Source organism: Papaver somniferum, chromosome 6 (assembly GCF_003573695.1).
Source record: "Papaver somniferum cultivar HN1 chromosome 6, ASM357369v1, whole genome shotgun sequence".
NCBI classification, from domain to species: domain Eukaryota; kingdom Viridiplantae; phylum Streptophyta; class Magnoliopsida; order Ranunculales; family Papaveraceae; genus Papaver; species Papaver somniferum.
The window spans coordinates 162,744,344-162,761,523 of NC_039363.1; positions in this window are offsets into that span (position 1 = coordinate 162,744,344).

The window sequence follows — 17,180 nt, forward strand, 5'->3', positions numbered from 1 at the left end:
ACAAATAGAAATCTGCGAGCCCGATTGAATATAAGAGGAAGTACTTGAACGGTACCAAAGACCAATGTTCAAGTGTCAATCAATGTAAATCAACAATCCAAGGTTGGATATTCTAATTGATTGATATTAACGCACAACCTGTGATATTTCAATTATATAACAAAATATAATGCGGAAAAGAAATAACACAGACACCAGAATTTTGTTAACGAGGAAACCGCAAATACAGAAAACCCCGGGACCTAGTCCAGATTGAACACCACACTGTATTAAGTCGCTACAGACATTATCCTATTACCAATTAACTTCGGACTGGACGGTAGTTGAACCCTAATCAATCTCACACTGATTCAAGGTACAGTTGCGCTCCTTACTTGTCTCTGATCCCAGTAGGATACTACGCACTTGATTCCCTTAGCTGATCTCACCCATAACTAAGAGTTGCTATGGCCCAAAATCGAAGACTTGATAAACAAATCTGTCCCACACAGAAAAGTCTATAGGATTGAATAAATCTGTCTCCCACAGAAATACCCAATAGTTTTTGTTCCGTCTTTTGATAAAGCAAGGTGAACAAGAACCAATTGATAAACCGAACTTATATTCCCGAAGAACAACCTAGTATTATCAATCACCTCACAGTAAACTTAATCGACTAGCGAAACAAGTTATTATGGAATCAAAACGATGAGACGAAGGTGTTTTTGGTTACTTTTTTATCTTGCCTATCGGAGATATAAATCTCAAGCCAATTTTACAATTTCACTCAATCACGATAGAAACAACGAGATCAGATCACGCAACTACAGAGAGAATAGTTGGGTCTGGCTTCACAATCCCAATGAAGTCTTCAAGTCGTTAACCTACAGGGTCTCGAGAATAAACCTAAGGTTAAAGGAGAATCTACTCTAGTTATGCAACTATTAGCACACAGGAGGTGTGGGGATTAGGTTTCCCAGTTGCTAGAGTTCTCCATTATATAGTTTTCAAATCAGGGTTTGCAATCCAAGTTACCTTGGTAACAAACCATTCAATATTCACCGTTTGATGAAAAACCTGATTCAACCAAGCTAATATCTTTCAACCGTTAGATCGAACTTAGCTTGTTACACACAAATGAAATGTACCCTCATTTATGTTTATGTAACCGTACCTAAACGTGTACACCATGTTGGTTCACAAATAGTTAACCGAGGTTAGCCATATGATTACTCTCATATCAACCTTATTCATCTTAACCATAACTAGTTCAAATGACTCAAATGAAACTAGTTAAAGAGTTGTTCAATTGTTATATTCTCATGAATTTATACAAGAACACAATTGAAACAAAATCAGTTTGATTCACTTGAATCAATCATGAACATTATAGCCACGGTTTGCAAAGATTGCATTCCTTATGATTTAAATGTTTAAGTTCATGAAAAGACCGATGTGATAAAATAACCAGCTTAAGTATGCGTACTTAAGCAACGAGATTTGAGTTTGTTATGTTTCCAAACTCAGCAGAAATTTTCGGTTCGAAAACTTCCGCCAGTATGCGTAAGAGTACGCATACTTAAGGTGACTAGTTTAGGAATTTGTAATTCCCAAACTCAGCAGATATTTTCGGTTCGAAAACTTCCTCCAGTATGCTTACAGTTACGCATACTTAAGGTGACTAATTTAGGAGTTTGTAATTCCTAAGCACAACAAATATTTTCGGTTCGAAAAACTTCTACCAGTATGCGTACGGGTACGCATACTTATCTTGTCTCCTTCACCAATTTGGTATACACACATATGCATACACTTGGTTCCCGGTTTATGGTTTTATACACTAATGTGCGAACACACTATATATGCTTATATCAAAGGATGGTTACATTATCAACTCTTTATTTCAATCATTGAAACATTCTTCTATAATGATAATAGCCGTTTTCACACACAATTAGCATCAAAGAAATTTCCAAGATATTGAAATAATCATTATCGAAACATTCCAAGTCTTACACAAAATGATTGTATCACACAGACCATGTAAGATGTTACTCGACAATTTTCTCATGATATAAGATGAACTTGGCTGAAGCGAAAGCTTACCAACACATATTTCGAGAAATATGTAAGCGAGATATACTCAGCTCGAAATCTCAAATGTGTATAGAGAAAATTATATCGTAACATGACTTATGTCTTAATATATGAGATAGAGTAGAAATAGACTTTACAAGTGATAGATGAGTTTAAGTCTCCACATGCCTTTTGTCGATGAAGTTCCACAAGCTCTCCTTAGTAGTTCTTCGTCTTCAAGTGATAAGCGCCGTGAAGTCTAAGCTCAACTACACAAACTATGTCCTAGTCCGAGACATCTATAAATAGGCTAGAAATCAAGACTTATAGTTTTGATCACTAACATTGACAAACATGCTTGAGATAGCAACACATGCGAGTTCGACCGAGCAGTGCTCTGACAATCTCCCCCTTTGTCAATTTTAGTGACAAAACTATCAATACATATGGATTACAAAATAAATAAAAATTGTAGCTTCTCATCCAAATGCTTGATCTCCTTGGCATATTCAACGCGCCTCGAAATCTTCGTCACTTCCAAGTACTCCATGATCCTAAAGGTTGTAAGTTCAACATCATAGTTGTTGAAGATCCGTAGCGATAACAATGAGAAAACAAATGCTCTCAATCATTGTTATACAATGTCATAGTATGATTACACATCATCAAAGTTCAATTGTATCACAACAATACTATGGTGATATGTATCACTCCCCCTTATTCAATACTTCATCTCGACATGAATATCACTTCCCCTTACATAATGATCCGTAAGCCATATGTATTCGTAGTGTCATACTACACATTAATTCTCCCCCCTTTTGTCAATAAAATTGGCAAAGGTACGAAAATTAGTGGGATCCTAATGAAATTTCCACATAGATACTTCATGACCAAAGGTGTATTAACATACCAACAAATTTAGATGCAATCATAAAGCTGAAGCTAAATGTATTCATCAAGGAGTTTATGAAATACAAGATAACCCCTAAAATATTCCACAGCCACACTCCCCACGAAGATTTGGCAATTAAGCACAAGTTCAAAAAGAACTCTCCCCCATAAAATGTCATTCCCGAAAGAACAACAAAGGCGACCTTACTTTCACAAGAACATAAGGATTTCTAACAAACACTAGGATACTTGACAGAAACACATCTACTAAAAACAAATGAAAACAAGACTCAACACTATTCTGGAATTCCAAACTCAATTGACCAAAAGATCGAGATAAAAGTAGGGGCAAGAGTTATGAGGAGCTAATGAACCAGAACAACAACAATAGATTGCGGTAGGTGCTGGAACGTGGCATCGTCTAATGGTTTGGTGAGAATGTCAGCCAATTGTTGTTCGGAAGGCACAAATTCCATAGTGATAATACCATCTTCATAAATATCTCGAATAAAAATGGTACCTGATGTCTATGTGCTTAGTTCTTGAGTGCTCAACAGGATTCTCAGTGGTGCGAATCGCACTTACCACAAAAGATCTTCATTATTTCGGAATCAATTCCATAATCAACAAGTATTTGTTTCATCCGTAGAAGTTAAGTACATCATGAACCAACAACAATATATTCTGCTTCACATGTTGAAAGAGATTGTGAATTTTGTTTCTTGCTATTCCAAGCTACAAGATTCATCCCTACATAGTAGAATCCCCATGATGTACTCTTTCTGTCTTCCACACACCCTGCCCAATCGGCATCTGAATAGGAAGTAAGATCAGTGTTAGTATCAAAAGTGTAAGAAAGACCATAGCGTATGATCCTCTTTGTGGCGACAAGATGAGATTCCTTTGGATTTTCCTGAAACCTAGCACATCAACCAACACTAAAAGAAATGTCAGGCCTCGTGGCAGTGAGATAAAAAAGACTTCCAATAATAGATCGATAAAGTTTTTGATCCACATTTACACCTTTCTCATCTCTATGTAGTTTACCCGTGGTAGGCATAAGAGTAAGTTTTGGAGTTGACTTATCAAGGTCAAATCTTGAAACGATATTTTTTGCATATTTTTCTTGAGATAAGTAAATTCCATCCTTGTGTTGTTGAATTTGTAAACCCAAAATGAATTTTAATTCACCAACGTTGCTCATTTCAAACTCCTTACCAAGAGAGACTTGAAAATCTTTTGCAAGTTTCTCCGATGTTGATCCATAGATGATATCATCTACATAAACTTGAGCAATTACAACATATTTCCCACTCCATTTGGTAAACAAATTTTTATCAGCTCCACCTCTAGAAAAACCTTTCCTAAGAAGAGAAGTAGTTAGTTTTTCAAACCAGGCACGAGGTGCTTGTTTTAACCCGCACAATGCCTTGTTAAGTTTAAGAACATGATCGGGAAAATCAGGGTTTTCAAAACCCTTAGGTTGAGCGACATAGAATTCTTCTTTTAAGTTTCCATTTAGGAAGGCGGATTTAATGTCCATCTGAAACAACTTAACCTTAAGAAAACAAGCATGAGCTAGTAATAATCGAATGGACTCAAGACGTGCCACAGGAGCAAAGGTTTCGTCAAAGTCGATCCCTTCAATCTTTGAATATCCTTGAGCGACAAGTCTAGCTTTGTTTCTGACAATGGTGCCAAATTCATCAGACTTGTTCTTAAATATCCATTTGGTACCAATAATATTTATATTGGGGGGACAAGGTACGAGTTTCCATACATCTTGTCTTTGAAAATGATTTAACTCTTCATGCATTGCATTTACCCAAAAAGGATCACTAAGAGCTTCATCAATATTCCTAGGCTCTACTTGCGATAGATAACAACCAAAATTGCAAATATTTTGAAGTTGACCTCTCGTCTTAGCAGTAGAATCCCTACCTCCAATAATATTGTTAGTATCATGATTCCTTTGAACCCAAAGATGTCGTGTGGTGACACGTTCTTGTTCAAGAGGAACAACCTGACTAGAGCTTTTCTCCTCATCACTAGAGACATCAGGATCAGCAACCGTTGGGACAACTTCTTCTGATTCTGACGTTTCTTTGATTTTCTCAATTGTCTCGGTTGGAGGCAATTCAGCAGGAGAGTCATCATGATGAAAATTGATTAGATCATCAATGATAACATTAGCTGATTCCATCATGACTTGGGTTCTGAGATTAAAGACTCGGAAACCACGACTGTCAGATGCATAGTCGAGAAAAATACCCTCATCCCTTTTTGAATCAAACTTCCCTTTCTGTTCTCGATCCTTTAGAATGTAGCACTTACTTACGAACACTAGTGTAAGATGGGTTTCTTACCGTATCACAACTCATAGGGAGTGTTTAAGGTCTTTGACCGCAAGTAAACACGATTGATCAAATAGCAAGATGTAAAAACAGCCTCACCCCAAAACCTTAATGGTAAGTTTTTGTTATGGAGCATTACCCTATCCATTTCCTGAATATTTCTATTCTTCCTTTCTGCAACTCCATTTGCCTGTGGAGTGATAGGTGGTGAGTATTGTTGAATAATTCCCAGAGAGTCACAATATTCAAATACCTTGGTGTCTTTGAATTCTATGCCACGATCGCTTCTATTTTTTTTTAGTTTGCGACCTTGTTCATTCTGGATTCTATTAAAAATAATCTTGAACTCACCGAGAGTTTCATTCTTGTGAGCCAAAAAAGCCACCCAGGTGAATCTAGTGTAATATTCATCTACCATAACGAAAACATACTTCTTCCCAGCCACTGTAGATTGTTGAATTGGGCCGAAAAGATCCATATGAATTAAATCAAGTGGAGCTTTGGTGAGAATATTTCGGGATGATTTGTGTGGAACTTTCGTTTGTTTACCCTTTTGACAGGCACCACATACACCTTCAACCTTAGCATTAATTTTGGGAACGCATCTAACAAGTTCTTTGTTAATGATCTTAGTTAGAAGATGATAATTTATGTGACCAAAACGCTCATGCCAAAGGTGTGTAGATTCAACCTTGGTCAAATTGCAGCAATTACTGAACCGAGTATCTAGAAGATAACAGTTATTTTTGCCACGTGATCCTTGAAAAATAACTTTTCCAGACTTGTCGACAATGTCACATCCTTTATCATTGAATACAACCTTATGGCCCTTGTCACGGGTTTGACTAATAGAAAGAAGATTAGCATCCATACCTTTAACGTATACAACATCATGAATTTCAAGAACGTCAGGCAATTTGATCGTCCCTTTCTTGCTTATGTAACATCATCTTCCATCTCCAAAAGTTACAGGTCCACCATCAAAATCGCTTGAGTTGATAAACCATGAGAGATCTCCAGTCACGTGCCTGCTACATCCACTATCAGGGAACCATTGAAAGGGTGATGTTGATTTCAGATAAAAGCTCCCATACTAGCACTACTAACCACTTTAGGCTTTCTTGTTAGTATTGAATGTCTTTTAAGAGATGACAAAAGTTGAATGACTTTCTTATGAAAATCACTAGAGACTTTTAGTCTTCTCTTGAAGGACAAACACACATGTTGAAAGTGATTGTGGGAACCACAAAACAAATATGTACCAACATCATAAACCTTGTTCGAAGAGGTCTGAGCATTGTCAGGTTTCACAAAGTCTTGACCTTGCTTATCACCTGACATACGACAATTCTTCATAGAAGAATTTGAGTTGTCATTTAAAATATTTGAAAAAGACTTTACAGACTTCAAATCCTTAAGCTTTGCAATTTCTGCAGCAAGATCAGAATTGATCTGGATTTGTTTGTCTAACTTTTTCTGAAGATCAACAACTTCATCAGAGCAATCTCGAGAATTAGGTTTTTTGATATAACCTTCGCAATGAGATTCATCAATTTACCTTATCCATCGAAATTTTTCGAGACACAAGAACTTTATGAGTTTTTTTAAATCAGGATTCTCAACCTTTTCGATGGTTTCTAGAACATACTCGATGTTGAGTTTATCCATTTCTGGTGAAGCGTTTTCAGAGACAATATTTTCCATCATAAAATCGCTATAAACACAGACTTGTAAGGTCCTTAATGTGTTTGCCTGCTCTGATACCAATTGAAAATGCGGGGGTCTAACAACCACACCCAACAATTCGTTTGGAAATCTGAGAGGACTTACTCCAATACACTTTCTAGAGAATCAACTAGACAGTCAGAATAAAGTATATTAAAGAGTTTAATATATCTAACTCTTAATTCAATCCGCAATCAACAAATAGAAATCTGCGATCCCGATTGAATATAAGAGGAAGTACTTGAACGGTACCAAAGACCAATGTTCAAGTGTCAATCAATGGAAATCAACAACCCAAGGTTGGATATTCTAATTGATTGATCTTAACGCACAACCCGTGATATTTCAATTATATAACAAAATATAATGCGGAAAAGAAATAACACAGACACCAGAATTTTGTTAACGAGGAAACCGCAAATGCAGAAAAGCCCGGGGACCTAGTCCAGATTGAACACCACACTGTATTCAGCCGCTACAGACACTAGCCTACTACCAATTAACTTCGGAATGGACTGTAGTTGAACCCTAATCAATCACACACTGATTCAAGGTACAATTGCGCTCCTTACATCTCTGATCCCAGCAGGATACTACACACTTGATTCCCTTAGCTGATCTCACCCACAACTAAGAGTTGCTACGACCCAAAGTCGAAGACTTGATAAACAAATCTGTCTCACACAGAAAAGTCTATTGGATTGAATAAATCTGTCTCCCACAGAAATACCCAAGAGTTTTTGTTCCGTCTTTTGATAAATCAAGGTGAACAGGAACCAATTGATAAACCAGAGTTATATTCCAGAAGAACAGCCTAGTATTATCAATCACCTCACAATAAACTTAATCGACTAGCGAAACAAGTTATTGTGGAATCACAAACGATGAGACGAAGGTGTTTGTGATTACTTTTCTATCTTTCCTATCGGAGATATAAATCTCAAGCTAATTTTACAATTGCACTCAATCACGATTGAAATGGCAAGATCAGATCACACAACTACAAAGAGAATAGTTGGGTCTTGTAGATGGTGGATTTTCGACAAAGGATAAATTCGTAAACTCATAATTATACGAAGCTCTGATTCAGCAATCAGACGTGATTATCGAGACACGGGTCTCTCATTGAATTCTCAACGGAGAGTACTTTCTCTCAGAGTACATGTAGATATGCAATCTCACGACTGGACAACAACATATCTCATGAATACTGAATACTTTCAATGATTATTTCTATATAGCATCACGAGATGGACGGCTCCTAGACAGCTTGCTCTTCTAGTATAGAGTTATGATTTCTTCAGGAACAAACAACAAGTTTACCCTGACTATATAAAGGATATGACTTACCGGCAAGCTCGTATCAGGATAATTAATGCTCCTAGACAGATTTCTCTGCTAGTATAGAGCCACAAAGTTAATTATTCCTAATTGCAATCGCTCATATTCCATGGTCGAATCCACGACTGGTCCCATGGAATGACAATAAAAATTGTTCTGATTCTATGATCGAATCCATGACTTGATCTCATAGAATAACAATAACTATATTATCTCATTACTCCGATTTCATGATCGAATCCACAACTGGTCTCATAAATGGTAATAGATAAACCTTAATTACTTCGATTCTATGGTCGAATCTACGATCCCATGGAATGGTAATGCTCACTTTATTATTCTGAATTCGTAGTCGAATCCTCGGTTGATCCTATGAATTAATAATAAACATCTCATTACTCAATTTTGTGAATTATTCTCCACTGAATTCCACAATTAGTAATAAATAATCAACAACCGAGCGTCTGAGCTACCTCTAAGTAAGCCCCGATTCAAATGGTGAAGGTGTATTCAACGATGATACACTAACAGTCACCGCACGAACGAGTATTTCAAAAATACAACGAAACGATGAACCTGTGCAAAATAGAGAAGAAAATAATAAATAATTAAAAATATTGACCAGGGTGCTGGAAGCGCGAACACACGACCGACCGACCATGTCGTGGTCAATCCCACGCCAGTTTTATATTTTTAATACATTTTTATTATTTTCCCTGATTTGATGAAAATCCTCTCGTTTTATCAAATCTCCTTCGTCTCGAGGAAACTCCTCGGTTTCATGGTACTTCCATAAATCCATAAAAAATAATATAAAATTAAGGAAAGGAGTGTGGGGGGTGACCATTGGCCAACCTGCCATGCCTTGGTCCCAACCGGCCCCACATCCACGGTTCCTTATTTATTATTATTATTATTATTTCTCTAATTTCATGAAAAAACTCCTTGATTTCATGGTATTTTGCACAAATCATCAAATAATAATAAAATAATATAAATTATGAAAACATGTGGGACCGGGCCTTGGCCGGCCGGCCATGCCCTAGCCGGTCCCACACACCCCTTTGTTTTATTATTTTATTATTAGTTTTCTTTGAATTCATCAAATTCCTTGATTTCATGGTATTTCTCTCAAATTAGAAAAAATTCCCTCAAATCATCAAAAATACCTAAAAAATATTAAAAAATTAGGGAAACTCGTGGGACCGGGCCCTAGCCAGCCGGCCATGCCTTCCACGGTCCCACACACCCTTATTTTTATTATTTTAATATTTTTTGCTTCCTTGAACTCATGAAAACTCCTTCAGTTCATGGAAACTCCCTAAATTCATCAAATTTCTCAAAATTCATGAATTTTTCATAAAATCATCAAAATATTATAAAATTAGGAAAATTCATGGGACCGGGCCCCAGCCGGCCGGCCATGCCTTCCACGGTCCCACACGCCCTTATTTTTATTATTTTAATATTTTTTGCTTCCTTGAACTCATGAAAACTCCTCCAATTCATGGAAACTCCCAAAATTCATCAAATTTCTCAAAATTCATGAATTTTTCATAAAATCATCAAAATATTATAAAATTAAGGAAAAGGCACCACAGGACCGTGATCATGACCGTCCGACCATGCCTTGACCATGGCGGTCCCACGCCTCCTCATTCCTTATTTTATAATTCTTTTTCATCATTTCATGGTGTTTTCCTCAGTTTCGTCGAAACCCTAATTTTGGCATATTTTCTTGAATGGATGCTCGATTGCACGCCAGAAAATATCAAAATTCTCAGGACTGAGACGCGGACGCCTTGGAGACACGAGCATGTTATCTTGACCGACCAAGATTGGCTCTTTGGCTCACGGAAGCCGGCCCCATCAATTTTCACAGTTTTGACCTAATTTGCACAATTGCTCGTATTAGGTCCAAAACTCTTCCAAACACTTTGGATTTTCATGAAGTGATCGTCAGGCGGTCACGTGACAACCCAGGGCCGGTTTCATGACTCCATGGTTGGTCCCTCACCTCGTCATAATTAATTAGGTTTTCTCACATAAGACGAGCATTTTGGATAAATGATTAAGCCAGCATTTAATCATTCTTCCACCAACAAATCGTCAACTCTTCAGGAGTTCTTCTTATTTGCTCACGTGAGCATATGGATACTACATGGTTGATCCACGGTCCCATATAGTCTCTCCATCCTTCGTCCTATGGTTAAACTTCTGACGAACCATGAATTGATCATCAATTGATCAAATTAGGGTTTCTGAATCCAAGGATCATCATTCCAGATTCCAAACTTAATAATTTTACGACGGCCTCGTGGTCGTTAATTTTATTAATTATGCTCGGTTCAACGACCAGTATTCTAATTAATATCGAATGAGCAATACTTGCTCACTTCATCGTAAGAACTATACCTCTGTCTCATGACATGTTCAACTCATGATTTTCAGAACATCATGTTCAACTCAACAACTACATGGACTCATCGTCCCATCAAACCACGAAGTCATCAATTGACTAACATACCACGAGACGTCAATCGTGTCACTTTGGGGGGATATCATTTTGGGTTTTGGTCTGGCGGTCTACGACACGTGTGTTCAAACACACGATGAAATGGGAGCAAGTCGTGCAATCAGTTGAAGGAATTCACGAGGTAGTGGGTGGAAAATCGACCAAGTCTTCACACGTTGAGCAACTGGTTTCAAACACGATATCCACTTCCCCACTCCTTGATTCCATCAACTGTCACACTTCATGGGATCATGGTGTCTAAAATTCCAGCAATATAAATAAGTCTCTGAATCATGATTGAATCATCAGCATCATCAATATCATCAATCTCATGTCTCATCGACAACACAAGATCATCAACTCATCAATTGAGCAACTACTCTCAATTGAGCAATTTCAATCATTCAGAGCTTATCATATTCAGAATTCACACACCCACAATCTTTGATTACCATTGATTCTACACATTTCCCAGCTTCCCTCCTACAGATAAACCCATCCTCTCTTGTGACCGAATTTACTCTGGAACGGTCATTGTCTTGATTTAGGCCGGAGTACTACAGATTGATCTCTCGAATCTAAAGCACCCCCTTTGCAGCGGTGCATCTGTGTGAGGTTTAACATTTCGCTCGGTTCGAGGAGTCTCCTCCGTACGGTCGTCTCCTCAATTCCTTAAAAACCAGCAAATCGTTTTTCCCCATCTACAGATTGGCGAAAACAGTGGGAGATCATTCTCTCGGTTGCAATCTCACAATTTCACAAGATGGTTGATCTCAGGTCAAGATCAGTTACTAATCCTAACACAAACCGTGCTAGCAGTAACAACAACAATAATCGAAATATCCCGGAGACAATTCCGACCTCCAACACTGATGGTGGTGAAGCTACTCCTCCTCACGCCTAAGGTCATCCACTGTCCGGACGACACCCTGAAGAAGTCAGAGATGATCCACCGCCTACTATTGCTGATCTTATCAAAGCGCAGGAGACTCTTGCAAAGAACCAGACTGACATGGCTGCTACACAGAAGGAGCTGTATAATTATCTCAAAACTCTTACTGACAAGATGTCAGAGAAGACTCAAGAGAATGGAAAAGAGAAGGAGAAATCGTCAGATGACGGTCCTGAAGTAATTCCAATTCATACAGTAGAAGACGACGAAGTCCACAAAACTGCTGCAGACAACTCATCAGCGAAGGGATCATCGAATTTCATCACTCGCGAGGATATGGAGCACCTTTTGGAGAACCATGGAAAAGGAAAGATATCGCATGACCATCGTCATCAACCTCCTTATCCTGCTTCTACGCAGAGGATTCCACTCCCCAAAGGTTACGTTTCTCCAACTTTCACCTTGTATGATGGAACTAGCAATGCTCGGGAACATGTCTCTCATTTTCTCGAAGCCTTGGGAGAACATGAACATAATCATGTCGTCCATCTCAAGGAATTCTCAAAATCTATGAAAGGCAGGGCATACACCTGGTATAACAGCATCACACCAGGGACCATCAACAATTGGGGATAAATGGTTAACGCATTTTACATGAAATACTTCTTCGTGTCAGAACAAGTCACCCTCTCCGACCTTGGAAGAATGTTTCAGAGGGTCCGTGAAAATCTCAATGATTATGTGAAAAGGTTCAGAGTCCAAGCCCTGGATTATCATGACCAAAACGTCACGGAGCAACAACTGATGGACTTGTGCATCAATGGCATGCTCCCGGTCTACAGGGCCTTGCTAGAAAACCTTCGATTCCAGACTTTCTCAGAACTTCACGAAGCTGCGAAGAGGTCGGCAACCACTGCACCCGATCTTTTGGAAAGAGCAAAGTCTACAAAGACTGAAGATTCAAAAGACACTCGAGGAAGCAGGTGTCTGATCAACAAGCAATATAACCTGCAACCTTCAAAAAATGTTATCGCGGAAGGGAGTAAGCGAAAAGCAGAACCACAACACAAGCAGACTTCCTCCACCCCCTTCAAAGACACACAAGAAGGAGAATTCGAAAATTCCTCCTCAGCATACGGAAGATCCAAAAGCACCTGATTTTCTCTGTTCAATGGAAGAAGTTAATGAACTACTCGATGCCTGGATTCAAGACGGCGCAATCAAATTTCCTTATGACAAGAAGGAACCAACTGAAGAGGCCATGGAAAATCCTCGGTATTGTCGCTTCCATAGATACGTCAGCCATCCCACGAGTGATTGCAAAATTTTGAAGCGCATATTCAAAGAAAAGGTCGAATCAGGAGAGATCAACCTGGGGACTGAAGGGGTGCACAAACCCCCTCCCAGTCAGAACTTTTACCATCTCCGAACCTCCCGTCAAGGAACCGGTCCAATCTTTGATCGAACATGTCTGCGAGCTGTTATATCTTTCGAAATCTCAAAGGAAAGACATGTTTGCTGCACTGAACCACATCGTGTTCGGAAGACGTCCGCTGATCCAAGAGACTACCACCGGACCTTCAGCCACTGACACAGAAATGTATGACTGGGGACTGCTCACCACAGTGCACATTAAAGGAAATGAGTTCAAGAGGGCGTTCATCGATGTTGGTACCGCCGTCAACATCATCCCTTTGAAGACTCTCAGAGTTGCTGGTATTACTCGATGGGAAGCCACCCACGCTCCCACCGCAACCAGGGACCACGAAGGAATCACCAGAAACGCATACGGCTTCATCACTCTCAAAATTACGGAAAGATCGATCTGCACTGAGGCCAAGTTTTTCATAATCCGGGAAGACCCTGGATACGACATGGTCCTTGGGAAAACTTGGATTCATGCTGAAAGGACAACGATGCCTTCGACACATCCTGTCATCGACAAGGATTCCGAGTCGGAAGACGAAGCAGAGGACGCACCACCGTTTGAGCATCTGAAAGAAGTAAAAACTCTGATGGGACTTACGCATGAACTTGGAGATAATCCGCACACCTTTGTCAGAAGGTTTCGAGCTCAGGCAAGTCTTATTCCTCCTCTCGCTCCAATATTACCAATGTTCAAATACGCTACTATGGTCCAAGGACTTCTCCCCATGAATAATTTAGCAGTCATCAAAAGCTACGAGTGGGTGACTTCACCTCAGCAGTATTACACTTAATGGTTGGGTTCATAACTTCTTCGAATCGGTCACTCCATCGAGAGGTTTATTGCTGAAGACTTGGATAAGCATGATCAACACTATGCTGGATACTCTCTTCCGCGCGAGTGGCCATATGGGCCACAATCTAGGAATTCCATCAAACAGGGAATTCCGAATCAGCAGAAGATATTCAAGGCACGATCGACCAAACCTAACAAGTTTCATGAAGGGCACATGGTTCTCAAAGCAGTTCAGCGCGATCTTCATTCTACAAGGAACTCCAATTGGGAAGGACCATTCATGGTCACTGAATCCGTGGCCGGAGGATACTACAAATTGACCAACACAGATGGCAGAATCCTACCAGTAATTCACCAAAATTGGCTCAAGGCGTTTATCTGAAATTATTAGACATTTAAGGTATTGGGCGTTTGAAGCACTCATGGTGCTGGGATTTAACATTTAGGATTTTTTTTTCATTTGTATTTTAATTCCTCCAAAACATTTGCAATACTTGCAATCAGTATTTGAATTCAACAATTTATCAAAATTCAGTTCATATTTCGTAAAAGAAAATCTCTATCAAATCTACAAGAAAATCCTCAACCATCAGTCAATCCAAAACCATCTAAATATCAAAAACCCAAGCATAAACCTCACATCTCTCATAAATTCATAAGTTCAAGAGATCAACAAGAAAAGACTTTCGCTCATCAGCATCCTTCAAGATTTGCAAAGCCGCCCTCTCCTTGTTCAACTCCTCGGTCAACTTGGAAATCTTGTCCTCCTTCTCCTTCACAACATCGTTCGGAAAGGGTATGTTCTTCTCACATGAATCCTTGATAATGTTTATTTGCTTACGAAGCCATTTCACGTTGAGGCCAAGTCTTTCTGAATTCTCCAAGTTAAACTCCCAATCAAAGAGTATATCTGGAGTCACGGTATTCCTGGGTTTCGTATGCATATCACTCATGACACGCAAGATAACGACTAATTGCATGATTAAAGCGTAAGCACGCCCAGGGTTCCTGTCAACGATCATATGGCCGAACTTCTTCCATATCGTCTCATACAAGCGTGCATGTCCAATGGGAACGCTGAATCCACCGACCAGTTCGTGATACGGGAGTGAAGTGTTAAAGGGAAGATCGAAAGCGACCCCTGCAGTTGGATATTCATACCCTATTATAGGTTCTCGGTCACTAGAGTGGCTCCCACGACTAAAGCAACAGTTCCTTCGGTATTCTCCACTGCTGTCTCGGTTTCTTATATCACTGATCCAACAACCATCTGGGTTTCCATAACAGCAGTAGCGACTCTCATGGCCTTGAAATACAGGGATGGTTGTCTCTTCATCAATAACTACGGAATGGTTAGGGTTATCATCGTTGGATCCAACATCCTCAACTTCGGTATTTAGCACCTAATACGAAGATTACCTGAGGTTAGAGTCACGAATCCAAAGGAGATTATGAAACACAGTATACCAACAAGGAAACATCATCAAGGTTCATCATACTACATTCAAGGCACGAGCAAATAACATGAAAGTCATGAAAATACATTTTACGATGAGTCCGTCTGAAGAAACTGAACTCTGCCCTGTACTAGGAGACGAACTGGGAGTCTACAAGGAATCCAACGATGGTTCATATTCCATTATCTTCGTATGAATGTCCTCTATGACATGTCAAAATTTCATGACAATCCAATGAACGAGCGGGTAGATGTGGCCAAAATATCAAGTGATGCGCAATCTGAAAAATTTCTTGAAGTCTCCTGGAAGTTTACTATTTCGCCTTTTTCAGGCTCTGAACATGCTCAAAACTTAAAAAGCTTCTCTTTTAAAGCTTGGAAATTTTTCGGGCTTGAATTTGCACATGCAGATCATCAAAATCCGACTCCGGACGAAGATTCTACAACGTTTCTACTAAAAAGCTGGGTTCTGAATTTTCTGACGACAAAATTCGACTAAGTTTTCACATATTCACATGGGTTCTCATTCATTCATTTACAAGTCAGCACTTTTATACTTCTATGAAGAATGTACAATATATATACTTACTTGAGGAGTCTAAAAGGTGTCCAAGGGGTTGGAATTGTCCACATCAACGACAAGAGGAACATCACTTCCATCCGGCTCCGAATCTTGGGAATTACCTCCATTCCTATTCCCAGAGGATGATTGAGTTCCAGAATTCTCCATATCCATGACGACATCCTCCTGTACACGTCCTTTACAATCAATATTTTCATCTATGAAGCACCCCATTTGAACATGTGAAGAAATACTTACAGTTTCTTCGTCACTCAAATCAGCGATTGCTTGTTCAGTAGCAGAAAATTGAAGACCTTCAAGACTTGATGGAATAAAATTCTGCAACAAAATTAACAACGTTGGCTTCATGATTGAAATGCTAATAGCAATGAAAGTCACAGTGAGAAATATTGGGAACTCACCAAAGCACCAACTGGGGACTTTACGGTATTAGGTAACAACTTATAACCTTTATGCCTGCCTTCTCCGCCATGAATAACCGCCTCAGTCTCTGAGAAATCCACACCGATTCGAGGTCGTATATTACGACCGTCCTGTGGTGAAATCCAGTAATATAATCAGAATACAGTTCTTATAATTGCGTGAAGATTATATGAAGAAATATACCTGAGAGCATCCTGGAGACGACTTTCGTTTATCACCAGAAAGATACTTCAATCTTGGTCGACTGGAAATCATCTAAGCCGAAGGAAGATCCTTGAATGGAGGTCTGGGAATCTTACAAAGCCACGCAAACGCCCAAGTTGCTGATCCCAGAATTCTACATAACCTGTGGTTACATAGGCGAATCTATCAGAACCAAGAAACCAGTAGTTACTCCCTTCCACGTGAGTATGATCCAAATGAGTCATGAGTTTCTCAACTGATGGCTTCCTTCTCCGTATGGTTGGAACACACTGATCCATACCCATTTGTCGAGATGCTCTATCAATATTGTACTTCTCCACTGAAAGCTCTCCAAACGTGACTGATAGCAAATGACCAGGAGTGCAACTCAACATGAAAGATCTTTCGCCATCACTCAGATGCACACCAGACGCCAAACTCATGCCTTCTCCAGTATTGAAAGTCATCGGCTGAGAAACATAATCAGGGACTGACACCCACGGGCGAAAAATGAACTTAGATTCTTCATCTAACACAT